Consider the following 18,843-nt stretch of genomic DNA (forward strand, 5'->3'; position numbering starts at 1 on the left):
TTTTAGTTTTTTCTCGGTTTAGTTACTTAGCGGACGTTCGTCCGTACGTTCGTTTTAACGAACGGTGTTCACTCGTTAGCCACAGACAGCTAACGTTCGTTCGTTAGCCTGTTCGTCCGTTTTTCTTTTTTTTTCAGATTTTCCGCGATTATTTTCGATCGCGATTTCTGATCCGATTTTCGTTTTAGTTTATCTTTTCGCTCGTTTATCGGAATCAGGCGATTCAAGCGCCTAGATCTTTGTCTCGAAGCCCTCTTTCCGTTTAACCAACTTGAACAAGATTTTGATACAGTAAAATTTGACTTTAGTCCAGATTAGTAATGGGATCTTGTTTGTTTCACAGTTTGAGTTTCGTTGCTCCGTTTGATTTGATTCTTTTTGCAAACCGGAGTTCTTAAGTTGAACTTTCTGGTTAGATCTTCTTATTCGTGTTTTACCCATGTGCCTTTGCTTGATTGCTTATGTATGCTATTGTTTGTTTACGATAGAACACCCGTAGTGCGAAGCGTGCTACTTCGAGTCTCTAGGTTTTGCGGATCATCAACAAGGCAAGTAACACTTTGATCATACCCCTTTATCACCTAGTTTTATGCATTAGTTTCAACCCTCAACATTGCATGGTTAGGACTTGATAACATTTGGGATTGGGAAGTAGTTTATGAGGTAGAACCTATTGCCCTGTTATTATCAAACCCTTGGGAGTTACTTCTACGTATTGCTTATATTGCTATGCTATGCTCGTAGACGTGGTTTGGGTGAGTGAATCCATGACATATGTGAGATTGTTAACTAATGGTTCAACTTAAGGTGGCAACTTTAATACACATCTGGGTGGATTGCTTGTCGGGCACCTGGAGAATCCAGTGTTGTCCTAGGATATCCCGGAGTACCCGTGTGATAATTCTAAGGTCCGCCACCCAGGCTCAAAGGGAACTGAGATATTTCATGCTAGAAACTTCCGTGTGCAGCCACAAGCTATTATGGGCTCTAGCATAGTTGAGTAAGTTGCATGACCTCTTCCAGTGGTAGGCTAGCAGATGTAGGGGATGTAGGTTGGTACTGTCTACCCAGGGTTAGAGCTAATGCTTCTGAAAGACTGTGTCTCGGTCATCCATTTCTCAAACACCATGTAGTGCGAGAAATCCAACGGAGGAGAACGAGTCTTGTGGGGAAAAGTGCGCAAACCTCTGCAGAGTGTACAAACTAATCATGATTAGCCGTGTCCCCGGTTATGGACATCTTGAGTATCTAGTACTTGGATTATCATATGTATCTCATCACTCTAAATTAATATTGTTGGGTTGATAATTACCTTTAATTGGGATTGAGTTGGAGGAACCTTCTCAATGATGTTTCAACTATCATGATAGTTAAATAAAACTTATTCCTTTGTCGTAGGGAAAAAATGGCTTTTCACAGAACTTTAACCATAGAGCTTTCCACCAGCCAAATATGCATGTAGTGATAGTATTATTCTGTTCTTGCTCTACTGTGTTATGTTGCCAGCATATTTCATGTGCTGACCCATTTTCGGGCTACAACGTATTATGTTGCAGACTTTTCAGACGAGGAGTAAGGTTCGTTAGGTCGTTGCCGTGCAGCTTAGCTATGCCGTGCAGCTCAGCTATGCCGTTGGAGTTGATGTACTCACTCTATCTTCCAAGCCTTCCACTGTTATCGTATTAGATGGCCTTATGCCATATTTATTGTAATAAGTTCTCTTTTGAGACATTCGATGTAATAACTGTGTGATTGCTACTCTGTTATAAATCCTTCTACTGTGTGTGTCAGCATTACCGATCCAGGGATGACACTAAAGCACAGAGACTTGACCGTTTGAGGTCGGGTCGCTACATAATCTAAACAAAACCCAAAGTCTAAACGACGCCCTAAGGGCTGTATATATGGAGGAAGAGGGGGGAATTTCATGGCCCCTGGAGGAGGGGTCCGAAACCAACCCTAACTCTTGTTTCCCCACACATATGGACTCTAAAAACAGCCTATACTTAAGTATTTCGAAAATACATGGGCCTGACCCAATAATAAGGTGACGCAGCACCTAGAATAGCCTCTGGACGAAATTTATGGAGTGGCATCTTGTATATTTCGTCCAAGGCTTCATGCACTCCTTATGGTGGCTTCAAAGTCCTGAAATCATCACTTGTAACTCCATTCTTGATCCCCTTGCGCATGCCATCATCTCCATGCTTGAACTTGCTCCAAGGTTCATCTTTCTTGTCCAAACTAGGCCCTTCATTTGTAAGCAAAACAAATGTATCCAATTTAGGCAGCATCATATTCTCATGAACATTAGAATCGTTACCAAGAAACAAAAGTACCTGATAATTCAATTGGCATGCGCGAGCTCTAGTAATTGGTCCAGTATGTATAGCAACAGGGGCTATGGTTGTAACAATGGTATTGATGTCCTCATCATCCTCCCCTTCTTGAAATGAAGTCGTCCTCGATGAAAGCTCATCCTCCTCACCCAAATAAGGCTTCAAATCTGCAATGTTAAAAGTGGGACTAACCCCAAAATCTGCAGGCAGCTCAAGTTTATATGCATTATCATTTATTTTCTCTAACACCTTAAAAGGACCAGGAACACGTGGCATTAGCTTTGATTTGCGTAAATTAGGAAATCTATCCTTACGCAAATGTAACCAAACAAGATCTCCAGGTGCAAACACAACATGTCTTCTACCCTTATCTCCAGCAAGTTTATATTTAGCATTCATACGCTCAATGTTTTCCTTAGTTAACTCATGCATTTTTAAAATCAATTTAGCACGTTCTTTAGCATCAAAATTAACCTTCTCCGAAGATGGAAGAGGCAACAAATCAATAGGTGCACGAGGTAGGAAACCATACACAATTTCAAAAGGGCAAATCTTAGTAGTAGAATGCAATGAACGATTATAAGCAAATTCAATATGAGGCAAGCATTCTTCCCACATTTTCTTATTATTCTTCAAAACATCCCTAAGCATAGTAGACAATGTTCTATTGACTACTTCAGTTTGTCCATCAGTTTGGGGATGACAAGTAGTACTAAAAGGCAGTTTAGTCCCCAACTTAGCCCATAAACATCTCCAAAAGTGGCTAAGAAATTTAGTATCACGATCTGAAACAATAGTATTTGGCACACCATGCAAGCGAATAATTTCACGAAAGAACAAATCAGCAACATTAACAACATCATCGCTTTTATGACATGGTATAAAGTGTGCCATTTTCGAGAACCTATCCACGACAACAAATATGCTATCCCTCCCCTTCTTTGTTCGAGGTAAACCTAAAACAAAGTCCATAGATATATCCTCCCAAGGAACACTAGGTACAGACAAAGGCATATATAAACAATGAGGATTGACTCATTTTAGCTTTTTGACATGTAGTGCAGCGAGCAACAAAACGCTCAACATCCCATCTCATCTTTGGCCAAAAGAAATGTGTAGCAAGTATATCCTCCGTCTTCTTAACGCCAAAGTGTCCCATTAATCCTCATCCATGTGCCTCCTGCAACAACAAAAGACGAACGGAGCTAGCTGGAATGCATAGCTTGTTAGCACGAAACACAAATCCATCGTTAAGAACGAACTTGTTCCAAGTTCTCCCTTCCTTACAATTTTGCAATACATCTTTAAATTCAGCATCATGCACATATTGATCTTTGATGGTCTCCAAACCAAACATTTTAAAGTCAAGTTGTGAAAGCATAGTATAACAACGAGACAATGCATCAGCAATAACATTTTCTTTACCCTTCTTGTGTTTAATGACATAAGGGAAAGTCTCAATGAATTCAACCCATTTAGCATGTCTATGGTTCAGTTTTACTTGAATTTTAATGTGTTTCAAAGATTCATGATCAGAACGTATAACAAATTCCTTGGGCCATAAATAATGTTACCATGTTTCTAAGGTCCGAACAAGAGCATATAATTCTTTATCATAAGTAGAATAGTTCAGACTAGGCCCACTCAATTTTTCAGAAAAGTATGCAACATGTTTGCCATCTTGTAATAACACACCTCCTATTCCACTAGCATCACATTCAAGCTCAAAGGTCTTATTAAAATCAGGAAGTTGGAGTAAAGGAGCATGTGTCAACTTATCTTTCAATACCGTGCAAGCTTCTTCCTGTGCGGTACCCCAAACAAAAGGCACATCCTTCTTTGTAAGCTCGTTGAGAGGTGCAGCAATGGTGCTGAAATTTCTCACAAAACGCCTATAGAAACCAGCAAGGCCAAGGAAACTCCTCACTTGTGTGACCGTTTTGGGCTGCGACCAACTCTCAATAGCTTCAATCTGAGCTTTATCAACTTCAATTCCCTGTGGAGTAACAACATAGCCAAGAAAAGATACTCGGTCGGTGCAAAAGGTGCACTTTCCAAGGTTACCAAACAAACGTGCATCACGTAGAGCAATAAAAACAGCACATAAATGTTCCAAATGTTCCTCCAAAGATTTGCTATAAATCAATATGTCATCGAAGTAAACTACCACAAATCGTCCAATGAAAGCACGTAAAACTTCGTTCATTAATCTCATGAAAGTACTGGGTGCGTTAGTTAACCCAAAAGGCATGACTAACCACTCATATAATCCAAACTTAGTTTTAAATGCTGTTTTCCATTCATCTCCCAATTTCATACGAATTTGATGGTATCCACTACGCAAATCAACTTTGGAGAATATTGTAGAGCCACTCAATTCATCAAGCATATCATCTAGCCTAGGAATAGGATGACGATAACGAATAGTAATATTATTAATGCCTCTACAATCAACACACATACGCAATGTACCATCCTTTTTAGGCATTAGTATAATAGGAACATGATACGTCTCCAACATATCTATAATTTTTGATTGCTCCATGCTATATTATCTACTGTTTTGGACATTATTGGGCTTTATTATCCACTTTTGTATTATTTTTGGGACTAACCTATTAACCGGAGGCCCAACCTAGAATTGTTGTTTTTTTGCCTATTTTAGGGTTTCGAAGAAAAGGAATATCAAACAGAGTCCAAACGGAATGAAACCTTCGGGAACATGATTTTCTCAACGAACAAGACCCAGGAGACTTGGACCCTACGTCAAGAAAGAAAAGAGGAGGCCACGAGGTAGGGGGGCACGCCTACCCCCCTAGGCGTGCCCTCCACCCTCGTGGGCCCCCTGTTGCTCCACCAACGTACTCCTTCCTCCTATATATACCTACGTACCCCCAAACGATCAGATATGGAGCCTGAGGGAGTCCTGGATTAGGGGGTGTTCGGATAGACGGACTATACCTTCAGCCGGACTCCTGGACTATGAAGATACAAGATTGAAGACTCCGTCCTGCGTCCGGAAGGGACTTTCCTTGGCGTGGAAGGCAAGCTTGGCGATACGGATATGAAGATCTCCTACCATTGTAACCGACTCTATGTAACCCTAACCCTACCTGGTGTCTATATAAACCGGAGAGTTTTAGTCTGTAGGACAACATACACATCAACAATCATGCCATAGGCTAGCTTATAGGGTTTAGCCTCCTCGATCTCGTGGTAGATCTACTCTTGTACTACCCATATCATCAATTTTAATCAAGCAGGACGTAGGGTTTTACCTCCATAAAGAGGGCCCAAACCTGGGTAAAACTTCGTGTCCCTTGTCTCCTGTTACCAACCAGCCTAGACGCACAGTTTGGGACCCCCTACCCGAGATCCGCCGGTTTTGACACCGACATTGGTGCTTTCATTGAGAGTTCCTCTGTGTCGTCGCCGTCAGGTTCGATGGCTCCTACGATCATCGATAGCGATCCAGTCCAGGGTGAGACCTTCCTCCCCGGACAGATCTTCGTCTTCGGCGGCTTTGCATTGCGGGCCAATTCGCTTGGCCGTATGGAGTAGATCGAAAGCTACGCCCCTGGCCGCCAGGTCAGATTCGGAAATTTAAACTACACGGCTGACATCCGCGGGGACTTGATCTTCAACGGATTCGGGCCACAGCCGAGCGCGCCGCACTGTCATGACGAGCATGATCTAGCTCTGCCGCCGAACAGTGCCCTGGAGGCTGCATCCACGTCGGCTCCGACCCTTAATTCAGAGCCAACCGCGCCGATCGAGGATGGGCGGTTGGACGCCGCCTCGGGGGCTGCAACCCCAACGGCGATTGAGCCAAGCACCAGCCCCGTACTCTGCGAGACCCGTGACTCCAAGGAGCCGGACTCCTCTCCGGACTCCGAGCCCTCCGCGCCCCTGCCGATCGAATCCGATTGGGCGCCGATCATGGAGTTTACTACCGCAGACATCTTTCAGCACTTGCCTTTTGGCGATATCCTGAAGTCACTAAAGTCTCTCTCTTTATCAGGAGAGCCCTGGCCGGACTACGGTCAACAAGGTTGGGGTACGGACGATGAAGAAATTCAAAGCCCACCCCCACCCACTTTGTAGCCACTGTCGACGACTTAACCGACATGCTCGACTTCGACTCCGAAGATATCGACGGTATGGATGCCGATGAAGGAGATGATCAAGAACCAGCGCCTACTAGGCCCTGGAAAGCCACCTCGTCATATGACATATACATGGTGGACACCCCAAAAGAGGGAGATGGTGATGGAACAGCGGAGGATGACCCCTCCAAGAAACAGCCTAAGCGCCGGCGTCATTGGCGCCGCTCAAAATCCCGCCAAAACAAACACGGTGATTCTAGCACGGGAGATAATAATACTCCGGAAAGCGCCGAAGAAAACCCCCTCCAGCAAGATTTAGCACAGGAGGATGGAGAAACCAGCTCTCACGAGAGGGCGGCAGACAAAGAGGTCGAGGACAATAATTATATGCCTCCCTCCGAAGACGAGGCAAGCCTCGACGACGATGAATTCGTCGTGCCAGAGGATCCCGCCAAGCAAAAGCGTTTTCAACGCAGGCTTATGGCCACGGCAAGAAGCCTCAAGAAAAAACAGCAACAACTTAGGGCTGATCAAGATTTGCTAGTCGACAAATGGACTGAAGTCCTTGCGGCCGAAGAGCATAAACTCGAACGCCCCTCCAAGAGCTACCCAAAGCGCAGGTTGCTACCCCGATTAGAGGAGGAAGCACTTGATGCGGCCGACCGGCCACCTCGTGGTCGCGACAGAGAGGCCTCTCGGCCCTCCACTCAAGCCGCACCCCGTACCAAGGCACGGGAATATGCGCCGGACTTACGAGACATGTTGGAGGACAAGGCAAGGCAAACAAGATCGATCTACGGATCGCGTGGGCGCCCCACGGCTCGAGACGGTAACCGTCACGCCGGCCACAAATTCGGCGGGGCCGAACACAGTAGTCAAGGCTCATTGGAGCTACGTCATGATATATCCCAATACAGAGGCGCCGCACACCCACTCTGCTTTACAGACGAAATAATGGATCATCAAATCCCCGAGGGTTTCAAACCTGTAAACATCGAATCATATGATGGCACAACAGATCCTGCGGTATGGATCAAGGATTATCTCCTTCATATCCACATGGCCCGTGGCGATGATTTCCACGCCATCAAATACCTCCCACTCAAGCTTAAAGGATCAGCTCAGCATTGGCTTAACATCTTGCCAACAGGATCAATCAGTTGTTGGGAGGACCTGGAAGCCGCATGAAAGTGCGTTATATCGACTAGAGGGGGGGTGAATAGGCGATTTTTATGAAAGTCTTCAAAATGTGGAAGTTATGAAGACAAACGATAGAAATAAACCTATTACCCTGCAGCGGAAGGTAGACTACACTAGGCAAGCCATAGTCAAGTATTCAATGGAGTGAAAGCACAATGACTAATAGCAGCAATGTAGTAAGGATCAGGTAGGAAGATATTATGAAGCCAAACAGAAAACGCAGTCACTCAGTGAAGATAAAAGATAGTGCAATCATACAATGACTTCACAAGGAGTAACAGTAAGTAAAGGGAAGGGAAGATGAAACCAGTGACTCGTTGAAGACAATGATTTGTTGGACCAGTTCTAGTTGCTGTAACAACTGTACGTCTGGTTAGGGCGGCTAGGTATTTAAACCTTAGGACACACAGTCCCGGACACCCAGTCCTGAACACGCAGCTCAGGACACCCAGTCCTCACCGTATTCCCCTTGAGCTAAGGTCACACAGACCTCGCCCAATCACTCTGGTAAGTCTTCAAGGTAGACTCCCAAACCTTCACAGACTTCGTTCACCGGCAATCCACAATGTCTCTTGGATGCTCAGAACACGACGCCTAACCGGCTGGAGGATTCACAGTCCTCAAGTGTAATAAGTCTTCAGATCACACAGACAAGAAGACTTAAGTGATGCCTAATTCTCTTTGGCTCTGGGTGGTTAGGGCTTTATCCTCGCAAGGAATTCTCTCTCAAAGGCTTCAAGGTGGGTTGCTCTCAAACGACAAAAGCCGTACTCTGAATCTGAGCAGCCAACCGTTTATGGTTGTAGGGGGTGGGCTATTTATAGCCACTTGGCAACCCGACCTGATTTGTCCGAAATGACCCTTGGTCACTAAGGAACTGACACGTGTTCCAACGGTCAGATTTCAAACTCACACGGCAACTTTACTTGGGCTACAAGCAAAGCTGACTTGTCCGACTCTGGACAAGATTCGCTCTCAAAGTCTTCACTCGAAGACATAGGTTTTGTTTAAGCATCACTTCAGTCATTCTGACTGGTTCTCTTGGACCCCACTTAACAGTACGGTGGTTCCTATGACTCAACAAAGGGGAAGAAAAAGAACTACGAAAGATCTAAGTCTTCGAGCTCCATAGGCTTCATGCGATGTCTTCTCTTGTCATAGTCTTCAATGTGAATATCTTCATATACCACCTTTGACTTCAATTTCTTCATACATTTTTAGGGGTCATCTCTGGTAGGAAAACCAAATCAATGAGGGACTTCTACCTATGTTATCCTGCAATTCTCACATACACATTAGTCCCTCAACTAGGTTTGTCGTCAATACTCCAAAACCAACTAGGGGTGGCACTAGATGCACTTACAATCTCCCCCTTTTTGGTGATTGATGACCAACTAGTTGAAGTTTTCAACAGGGAATATAGTCCGTGAAATTGTAAAGGATAAGAATTGTCTTCATAAGTTGCAAGGGCTCCCCCTGAAGATGTGCATATAAGTAATTTGCTTTTGGAATGCAAATGCACATGGCATGTTGTACTTGTGGAGATCCACTTCAACTTATGCTGACAATCCACTATGCATGAGAAAGTATGTGAAGATAATGACATGCATAATGGAAAATGGACGTCTGCAGAATGATCTAAGTGCGGAATTTATCGTCGCACATGTGGAATTTATCATCGCAACACAAGGTGGCAAATAAGTAGCAAACGACCATCGAGTTTAAGTGTTACAACTCAAAGAACCAAATGTAGCAAAACGAGAGTTGTAAGCACAAAGCAAAATATAAAGCGCCCGCCCATATGGACCCGCTTGAAGACTATCAAACTCATAAGCTTCTCCCCCTTTTGTCAGTAAGGACCAAAAAGGTTTAAAGACATAGAGCATCTACTCGTTCCCATGAAGAGTAGGTGAAGCAGCAGGGTCGTTGGTGGTGTTTGGTGGTGCAGAAGAGCTTGGAGCAGAGTCGAAGCATGCTGAAGGAGGTGGCGGTGAAGTAGCATCGTCTTCATCCTCGATCACTCTGGCATTCACAGTTGCAGCAGAGGAAGAGAACTCAGAGTCTTCAAGGATGGAGTTCGTCGCAGCACTGCCCTTCGAGGAGGTGTGGAGTCAAACTTGAATCGCTCAGAGAAGCCATCCTCTTGAAGATCATCTTCAGAACACATCAGCGCCAGCCCTTTCCATGTGCGGCGAGAGGTTTCATGGGCAACAAAAGCATTCTTGGTGGCAAGATTGCGAATGCGATTAACATCCACCAAGAGGCTTTGCATTTGACGCTTCAACCAGTCATGATGCCTATCCTGTTTCTGATGAAGAGCCACAAGAAGCTCTCGGTCGTTGAGAACACGAGTGCGCTTCTTGGGTCGTGGAGCAGTTGTACTGTCAGTGGCTTTAGTGAGAGCAGGATGCGGTGCACGTGTAGTGCCAGCCAAAGGATACACACGAGTTACGGCTTCAACGCCTTCAACGTTCTAAGAAAAACTTTGATGCTCTGCATTCTGAAGACTTAGAGGTTCCTTGGCAGGCTTAGGATAGATGGCTTCAATAGACATATCCACATCAGGCAAAAAGATCCGATGATTGCGGGCAGAGGGCTGATATGAGAAAGCAGAGTGAAGTTTGATCAGCCGCATCACCCAAGGGGCGTAGAACTTCAAACCAAACAGATCAGAGCCAGATGCAGCAAGTTGGCGAATGAAGAAATCCTATGTATTGAAGCATTTTCCATGAAGAATGTAGAAGACCAAAGTCTTCATTGCACCTTCCAGCTTGGCATGGGGAGAATGTCCTTTGATTGGCCAGAGAGTTTGCCTTATGATGTGATAAATGGTTCTTGGAAGATACTCAAGGTCTTCAACGAAGAACTCCGTGGGATAAGCAGCATCTTGGGGCAATGGCTTCATCATACTGAGCATCTGACTCATATTAGGTTCAATCTTCTGAAAGATGCTCTCAATAGCTTCACTATGAAGCTGACAGCCATGCTCGTAGAGATCGCCAGGAGTGGGCAAACCAGTGAGCTCAATGATGTCAAAGGCTTTGGCTTCGTGATGAACGTTTCCTGTCATCCACTCCAGGACCCAAGTCTTCGGATCTCTGCTATACCCGCGGATGTGAAGTGTAGCATAGAATTGGAGCAGCAACTCTTCATTCCAATGCTCTTGGTCAGTGACGAACGGCAGCAGTCCAACCTCTTTGAAGCAATCCAGAGCTTCTTCCAGACAGGGCAGACTAGCTATTGCTTCAATGTCAAGGCGCTTGTGTGGGAAGATGCGACCTTGGTTGTAAAGAACGCATGAGTAATATCTTCGCTACGGATAACTCCAGAACCGATCAGATGATATTCTTTCCCTTGAGTAGGGGTTCCTGGAGCTATTGAAGAATGTGTTGTCTGCTCTGAAGCCATTGATATTGAAGGAGCCAGGTGCTGATGCAGGACCTGGGAACCTTGGCAATCTTGGGATTGGCTTCTGCACCTGAGGCCTGTGCTCAACATGATAGTCGAACTGGGGACCGGCAGCAGACGCAGGAACAGAAGCGGCGGGATCAGTGGCTTCGCTGACTTCTGGTGCTTTTATTGGTGAGGGATCCACATTAGCTTCAGCCATGACAGCGTTAGTGGCTTCAGTGGGGTTGGTGGTGGCAGCCTCAAGATGTTCAACCTCCACTTGACGAGCAGGAGGGTCGGTCACGATCACGTTCTCCTCGAGAACCGCTTCTTGGTGGGACAGGGGAGTGGCAACTTGTGGGACTTCTTCTTCAGCGGCTGATGCAGCCGGATTGTCTTCAACAGAGACTAGAGGCCTTGGACCTTTGCGAAGCCTGCGCAACGCGGGTGACTCCTGTGGAGTTGCTGTTGGCTGGGCCTCAAAGTCTTCTTCCTCTTGTGGGCGATCCGCCCATGAAGCATCCTGTGCAATTGGCGTCAGTGGACGACCAATGCTGATGAGTTCGCTGTGCGTGAGCACAGGCGATGATACCTGTTGGTGCTCTAGCTGAGGAAGGGCTGCATCATCTTCAACATGGTCATGGTGACCAATGTCTTCAGCAGCGATGGGATCAGCTGCTGGAAAGTCTTCAGCTTCATGAGCCTCTGTGAAAGTAGGCTCATGGACATTCAGTTGACGTTCTTGTGGATCGGCGTCGGGGTGAACCATGGAAATGGGTTCAACAATCAAGGGCTCTGTGGGAGCAACCCGTTCCTTCTTGGTCTTTCTTTTCTTCTTGGCGGGGGCAGTAGCAGAGGCTTCAGGATGTTTTCTCTTCCTTGCTTCAGCCTCAGCAGTCCTGGTCTTCTTCAGTTCTGAAGCGGTTGACCTGGCCTTTGGCTTCGGGCCAGTCATGCTAGTTGGGAATACAAGGGGATCTGCTTCCTGCCTTGGTGCTTTGGGTTCAGCCATAGCGGGCTTCTTCGTCTTCTTGGCAGCCATCCCGGGGTCGATGTCAGGACGCCCATTGGCCTTGCGCTTCTCAGCCTCATTGCAGGCTTGCACACACCTATCAGCCAAGACCTTCATGCGCTCACGAGAACCCTGAGCTTCTGCACGTTTCTTTAGAAAGGCTTCCTTGAGCTCGTGCAGCATAATCTTGAAGTTCTTCACGTCTTGCACGCTGAGCTTGGCCATATGCTTCTTGAACTGAGATTTCTCAAAGTCAATCTTCTGCTTCAGTTCAACAATGCGCTGGGCGATGGCTAACTCTGAAGCAATGGCGCCATGGAAGGAGACACTGAGGCCAATGGGTAGTTGCAGATCATCGAAGCTGATGTTTGGCGTGTCAAACCATTCATCAATGAAGTTGTGGATGATTGTTACATCAAAGAGAGACAGATCATTGAAGATTTCTGCTTCTTCTTTGCTCTTGATGAGTTGCTCAAGAGTGTCATCTGCAAGATCTTCATCACTTGACAGATCAATGGCATCATTGCACAGAATGGCAGCAACAGTTAGCTCTTGGCCGGTGTGTGGCAGAGGCATCTTGACCTTCTGGGGCTTGGAGATGCGTGACAAATCTTCAGACTGCACACTGTCTTCAGGAGGTGCAGTTGCCAGTGGCTTCGCTCGTGAGATTTTTGGTGAAGGGGCAGGCTTTGAAGCTTTAGGCTTCTTCAACTTCTTTGGCTTCGGTGCTGCAGGCGCTTCATCTGATTCAGCGTCAGCTGCAGGCTCATTCACGGCTGTCCCTTGAACCAAGATATGGGTGATGAGACCTTCAAGGTTGTAGAAAGGACCGACGACATTGGGTTCTGCATCACGGGTGCCGTCAGCCCTTGGAGCAGAAGGACCAGGGTTGAAGTCTAGTCCCAATGTCTTCTTGTTCTGCTTTGCTGAGTTCTGGGCAAACTGAAAGTTGCGCTTGAACAGAACGTCGTCACGACACCATAGCAGTGACGATGGGTCAGCATCCGCAGGCTGTGGTCCACGGACCATGCGGGGATAGAAGCCTTGTTCAATGGCTTCATCTCTGGTCCTGGGTTGAAGATTTTTGTAGAGGATGTCTCCCCATGGTCGTTTGATGGCATTCTTTTCAGCATATTCCTTTGTCACAAATCTGTACTTGAACCACTGTTCTGCCCAATAGCGTCGAATCCATTGGATTCGTGTTTTGCGCTGATTGTAATCCTCTTCAGGATCTGTCTTGTACAGTTCTGAGAGGTCATCTGGCAGATCTCTTGATGTTTCTCCATGACGCTTTCTGCCACCCTTCCTTGCTGATTTCTCTAAAGCCATGAACTTGAAACTGAAAGGCTTCAATACGTTCAAAGGCTTCAAGGGCTTTCGCTTGCTGGACAGACAGGAACTGGCTTTGGGAGAATTGATATGATGCTGTAAGAATTCTGCAAATGAATGCAGACTATGAGAACCAAGGGATTCTCCCACGGACATGTACCTGTGACAGCATTAAGGTGCGAGGGAAGGGGAAGAGGTCATATGCATTCTCAGAAGATTTTGAATATAAATCAGTTTAGAAGACATTGACCTCATCGTGCAAAGACATTCACTCATAGATAAGGAGTTGGTTCCAGATTTGTACGAATCCAGAGATCAGTACAAGTGAGGAATCTAACTACTTTGTGAAGCATAAGTGAATATACTAGGCATGTTATGAGATGCAGTATGAGAGAGAGCTAACTTTTGTGAATAGAAACTGCTTGTGGTAGAAAGTGACAAAGCCATAGGATCAATGGTGCCATAGAAAGGAAGTTTTATTTACCACACTAAGAACTGCTAGACGGAGTGGAAGAGGAGGCCGAGCAGTTCGATCTTCCGTGCCCTAACGTGGCGACGGAGGACACCTACGGCGACAGCGGAGAGGATGATGTCCGCGGTCGGCGTGAAGACGGTGTCGGAGAGGTTGCGGCAGCGAAGTGCTTCATCGCCGGCGTCGTCGAGGGCTAGCGGTGGCGCTAGGGTTCGTGCGAGAGTGGAAGAAGAGATAATGACCGCTGTGAAGTGTGTATTTATAGGTACAGGGCGGCACTGCGTTATTACACAGGTGTCCCCGGCGATTTGCATCTGAGGAACACGTGGCCATCATGCAGAATTTTGGGGTTTGTTCCATGTCCCACGCACGCCTGGATTGTCGGGTGGTTGTTCCTACTTCTCCGGGTTTCATGTGGAGGAATGAGCATTGAAAGCAGACTTAAGGTTTGTCTCTGTATCTTCTGCTGACAAGGACGCAGAGAAGACATTCGACAGTTTCAATAGAATGCATATGATTTGGAGAGATAGAGTTTGAGATAGAAAGCATAGAGAGGTTAGGGTCCAATCACATTCACTTAGTTCAAAAGATTCAACAAGAAGACATAGCTATAAGTGAATGCTGTAGAGGACAGAACACTACTATATATATATAATCAACATAGTGAAGATAATCATGAAAACATGTTGAGATTGAAGCCAAACCAAATGTGAAGACATAACAAGGTAATGCCATGAGTGAAACACTTCAAATAGAACATTTGGTGGTGGCGTTACCCACCGTATGGGAAGTATTAGACCCAGACACAGCGCACAATTATCGTGGCGCTCCGAAGTCAAATTCCACATTAATGTATTCACACTTAGAATGTATGTCTTCATTGATTGAAGATATACTTTACTTCGTGTGTTGCACATCTAAGTCATCAATATGTATAAGGGTTAGGATGTGTGCCTGATCACAGGACATTTGAGGATTCCAGGATATTTAGCTCACACCGTAACTTGCAAAATCTCTTCTCATCCAAGGGCTTGGTGAAGATATCTGCCAATTGCTCTTCAGTGTTGACGTGTACGATATCAATATCTTCCTTCACAACATGATCTCTGAGAAAGTGATGACGAATTTCAATGTGCTTTGTCTTTGAGTGCTGAACTGGGTTGTTGGCAATCTTGATGGCGCTTTCGTTGTCACAGTAGAGTGGCACTTGCTTCAGATGAATGCCATAGTCCTTGAGTGTTTGCTTCATCCACAGAAGCTGAGCGCAGCAAGATCCAGCAGCAATGTATTCAGATTCAGCAGTGGAGAGAGATACACAGTTCTGCTTCTTTGAAGACCAACATACAAGTGATCGTCCCAGAAAATGACATGTGCCTGATGTAGACTTGCGATCCACTTTGTCACCAGCATAATCAGCATCCGAGAATCCAACCAGATCAAACTCTGAGCCCTTTGGATACCATAATCCTAGAGTTGGGGTGTGAGCCAAATATCGAAGAATTCGCTTCACAGCTAAGTGATGCGACTCCTTTGGTGCCGCTTGGAATCGAGCACACATGGAAACACTAAGCATAATATCTGGCCTAGATGCACATAGATAAAGTAAAGAACCAATCATGGAGCGGTATACCTTTTGATCGAACTCTTTACCATTGTCGTCAGGACCCAGATGATGCTTGGCTGGCATTGGCGTCGTGAAGCCTTTGCAGTCGTTGCATACCGAACTTCTTCAGGCAATCTTTGAGATACTTCTCTTGAGATATGAAGATGCCGTTGCGTTGCTATCGTATTTGAAGACCGAGAAAGAACTTCAGCTCTCCCATCATAGACATTTGATATTGCTCTTGCATCATAAATCCAAACTCTTCACTATACTTCTGATTGGTGCACCCGAAGATAATGTCATCCACATATATTTGGCACACAAACAGTTCACCATCATATGTCTTCGTGAAGAGAGTGGGGTCGAGGGAACCAGGTATGAAGCCTTTGCTCTTCAGGAAGTATTTGAGTGTGTCATACCAGGCCCGAGGGGCTTGTTTGAGGCCATACAGTGCCTTGTTGAGCTTGTATACCATGTCAGGATGTTTTGGATCTTCAAAGCCAGGTGGTTGTGCAACATACACTTCTTCTTCAATCTTGCCATTGAGAAAGGCGCTCTTCACATCCATTTGATAAAGAAGTATGTTGTGATGATTTGCATAGGCCAGCAGTATGCGTATGGCTTCAAGTCTAGCCACAGGAGCAAATGTTTCATCGAAGTCAATGCCTTCCACTTGAGTATATCCTTGAGCAATGAGACGAGCTTTGTTTCTGACAACTTGACCGTGCTCATCTTGTTTGTTGCGGTATATCCATTTTGTGCCTATTATGTTGTGCTTCCGAGGATCAGGACGCTTAACCAGTTCCCATACATTATTCAGCTCAAACTGTTGAAGCTCTTCTTGCATAGCTTGAATCCATTCAGGTTCCATGAAGGCTTCTTCAACTTTCTTGGTTTCTGTTATTGAGACGAATGCGAAGTGCCCACAGAAATTTGCTAGCTGAGTTTCCCTTGAACGAGTGAGTGGACCGGGTGCATTGATGCTATCAATTATTCTTTCAATCTGCACTTCATTGGCAACACGAGGATGTACAGGGCGAAGATTTTGCTCTTGCTGATCATTGTCGTTGTTAGAGGGAATGTCTTCAGGCCGAGCATTGTCTTCAGGTTGATTAGGTGCTGAGATGATAAGTTCTTCTTCAGGATGAGCTTCAGAAGGTATAATTTCTCCAGTTCCCATTAGCTTGATTGATTCACTGGATGGAACTTCATCTAGCACATTTGGCAGGTGCTCTCTTTGTGAACCGTTGGTCTCATCGAACCGCACATCCACTGTTTCAACCACTTTATAATGAAAGAGATTGAAGACTATAGGAGTGCGAATCCTTTCCATATCCAAGCATAAAACCCTCATGTGCTTTTGGTGCAAACTTTGAGGTGTGATGTGGGTCCTTGATCCAGCACCTGGCGCCAAATACTCTGAAGTAACTGACATTTGGCTTCTTGCCAGTAAGGAGCTCATAAGATGTCTTGTTCAGAAGCTTGTGAAGATAAACACGATTGATTGTATGGCATGCAGTATCAATGGCTTCAGGCCAAAATTTTCTTGGAGTCTTGTATTCATCTAGCATCGTTCTGGCCATCTCAATGAGTGTTCTGTTCTTGCGTTCGACGACGCCATTCTCCTGTGGCATGTACGGGGCTGAGAATTCATGTGTGATGCCCAAGGTATCAAGATATGTATCAAGGCCAGTGTTCTTGAATTCAGTGCCATTGTCACTTCTGATATGCTTTATCTTGGCGCCATAGTTGTTCATTTCTCGATTGGCGAAGCGTCTGAAGACATCCTGCACTTCAGTCTTGTAAAGGATTATGTGCACCCAAGTATATCTAGAATAATCATCAACAATGACAAAGCCATAGAGACAAGCAGTAGTAGTAAGAGTTGAGTAATGAGTGGGACCGAAAAGATCCATGTGAAGCAGTTCGAAGGGTCGAGTAGTAGTCATGATTGTCTTCGAGGGATGTTTGGCCCTCGTCATCTTTCCTGCCTCACAGGTACCGCATAAGTGATCTTTCTTTAACTTGACGCCCTCGATGCCTATGACATGCTTCTTCTTTGCCAGGGTGTGGAGGTTCCTCATGCCAGCATGCCCAAGCCTCCGATGCCAGAGCCAGCATTCTGAAGCTTTTGCTAGAAGACATACGGCAAGCTGTGGTCCTGTTGAGAAATCTACCACGTACAAATCATCTTTTCGATACCCTTCAAATACTAGAGACTTGTCAGATTCCATTAGAACAAGGCAACAATATTTTCCAAATATTATGATCATGTTTAAATCGCAAAGCATTGAGACAGACATTAAGTTGAAGCCAAGGGATTCAACAAGCATGAATTTATCCATGTGTTGATCCCTTGAGATTGCAACTCTACCTAGACCCAATACCTTACTTTTACCAGTGTCAGCAAATGTGATGTGGATCTTGTCGGATGGACGTAAGGTTGAGTCCATAAGAAGGCTTCTTTTGCCAGTCATGTGATTTGTACACCCACTATCAATAATCCATTCTGAAGACGCTGGTGTCATACCCTATAGTGCAGTTAGGGGGATAGGCTTCACGAAGAGAATTGTGAAGCAAAAACATTTGACGAACCAGTGGGTTATGAAAGCTTAGATCCAGATTAGGACTAATAGGGAGAGTAGCAAGCGATTCAGGAACGAAGTACATAGTAAGACCATTCGGGCATTTGATCTTGCGCCCTACAAGATGTTTAAGGTCCCCAGCAATAGCGTCAGACGATTTTGGTTTTCTGCTGGAGACCTTTCCCTGCAAAAGAGAGTTAAGCTTTCTTAGCCACCCACATCTTCAAGGGTGGCTTAGAAGCAATAAGTCTAAGTGCAGCATCTGAGAACTTTGGCTTTGGAGCCCTAGCAAACAGTCTTGCAGGCGGACAATAGTACTCATAAGAATAAGCAGAATAGTTCTTGGTCTTATGAACATGGCGGTTTGATGAACCGCTCTCATATTCATAGGCCTGAGTATGGTTTCCCTGCAAAACATTTGCGTTAGTGCGACTCAGGTGAGTCCTCTGTCTGTATGAAGCCTTTGGACCGTATGAAGCCTTTGGTCTGAGGTTTGTCTTCTTCACGTGAGGTGTCATGATGACATTCACAGGAAGATTCTCCAGACACTTTTTCGGAACCCAGATCTTCTTCATAGGCGGTCCATTCCTGCAGTTAGTACCAATGTACCTGGCAAACACTTCACCATTCTGATTCTTAAACAGTTTATAGTTTGCATCAAAGGATTCATCAATGACAATGGGGTTTTCACAAGTGAACCCAGATAGAGTGGATGGATCTTCTGAAAATTCCTTTGCAGCAACCCATGTGGTTTTGGGGTACTGCTCAGGTTTCCAGTAAGAGCCATCAGCATTCATTTTCCTTACG

Source organism: Triticum urartu, chromosome 6A (genome assembly GCF_056163025.1).
Source record: "Triticum urartu cultivar PI428250 chromosome 6A, HENAU_Tu73, whole genome shotgun sequence".
Lineage (NCBI taxonomy): Eukaryota > Viridiplantae > Streptophyta > Magnoliopsida > Poales > Poaceae > Triticum > Triticum urartu.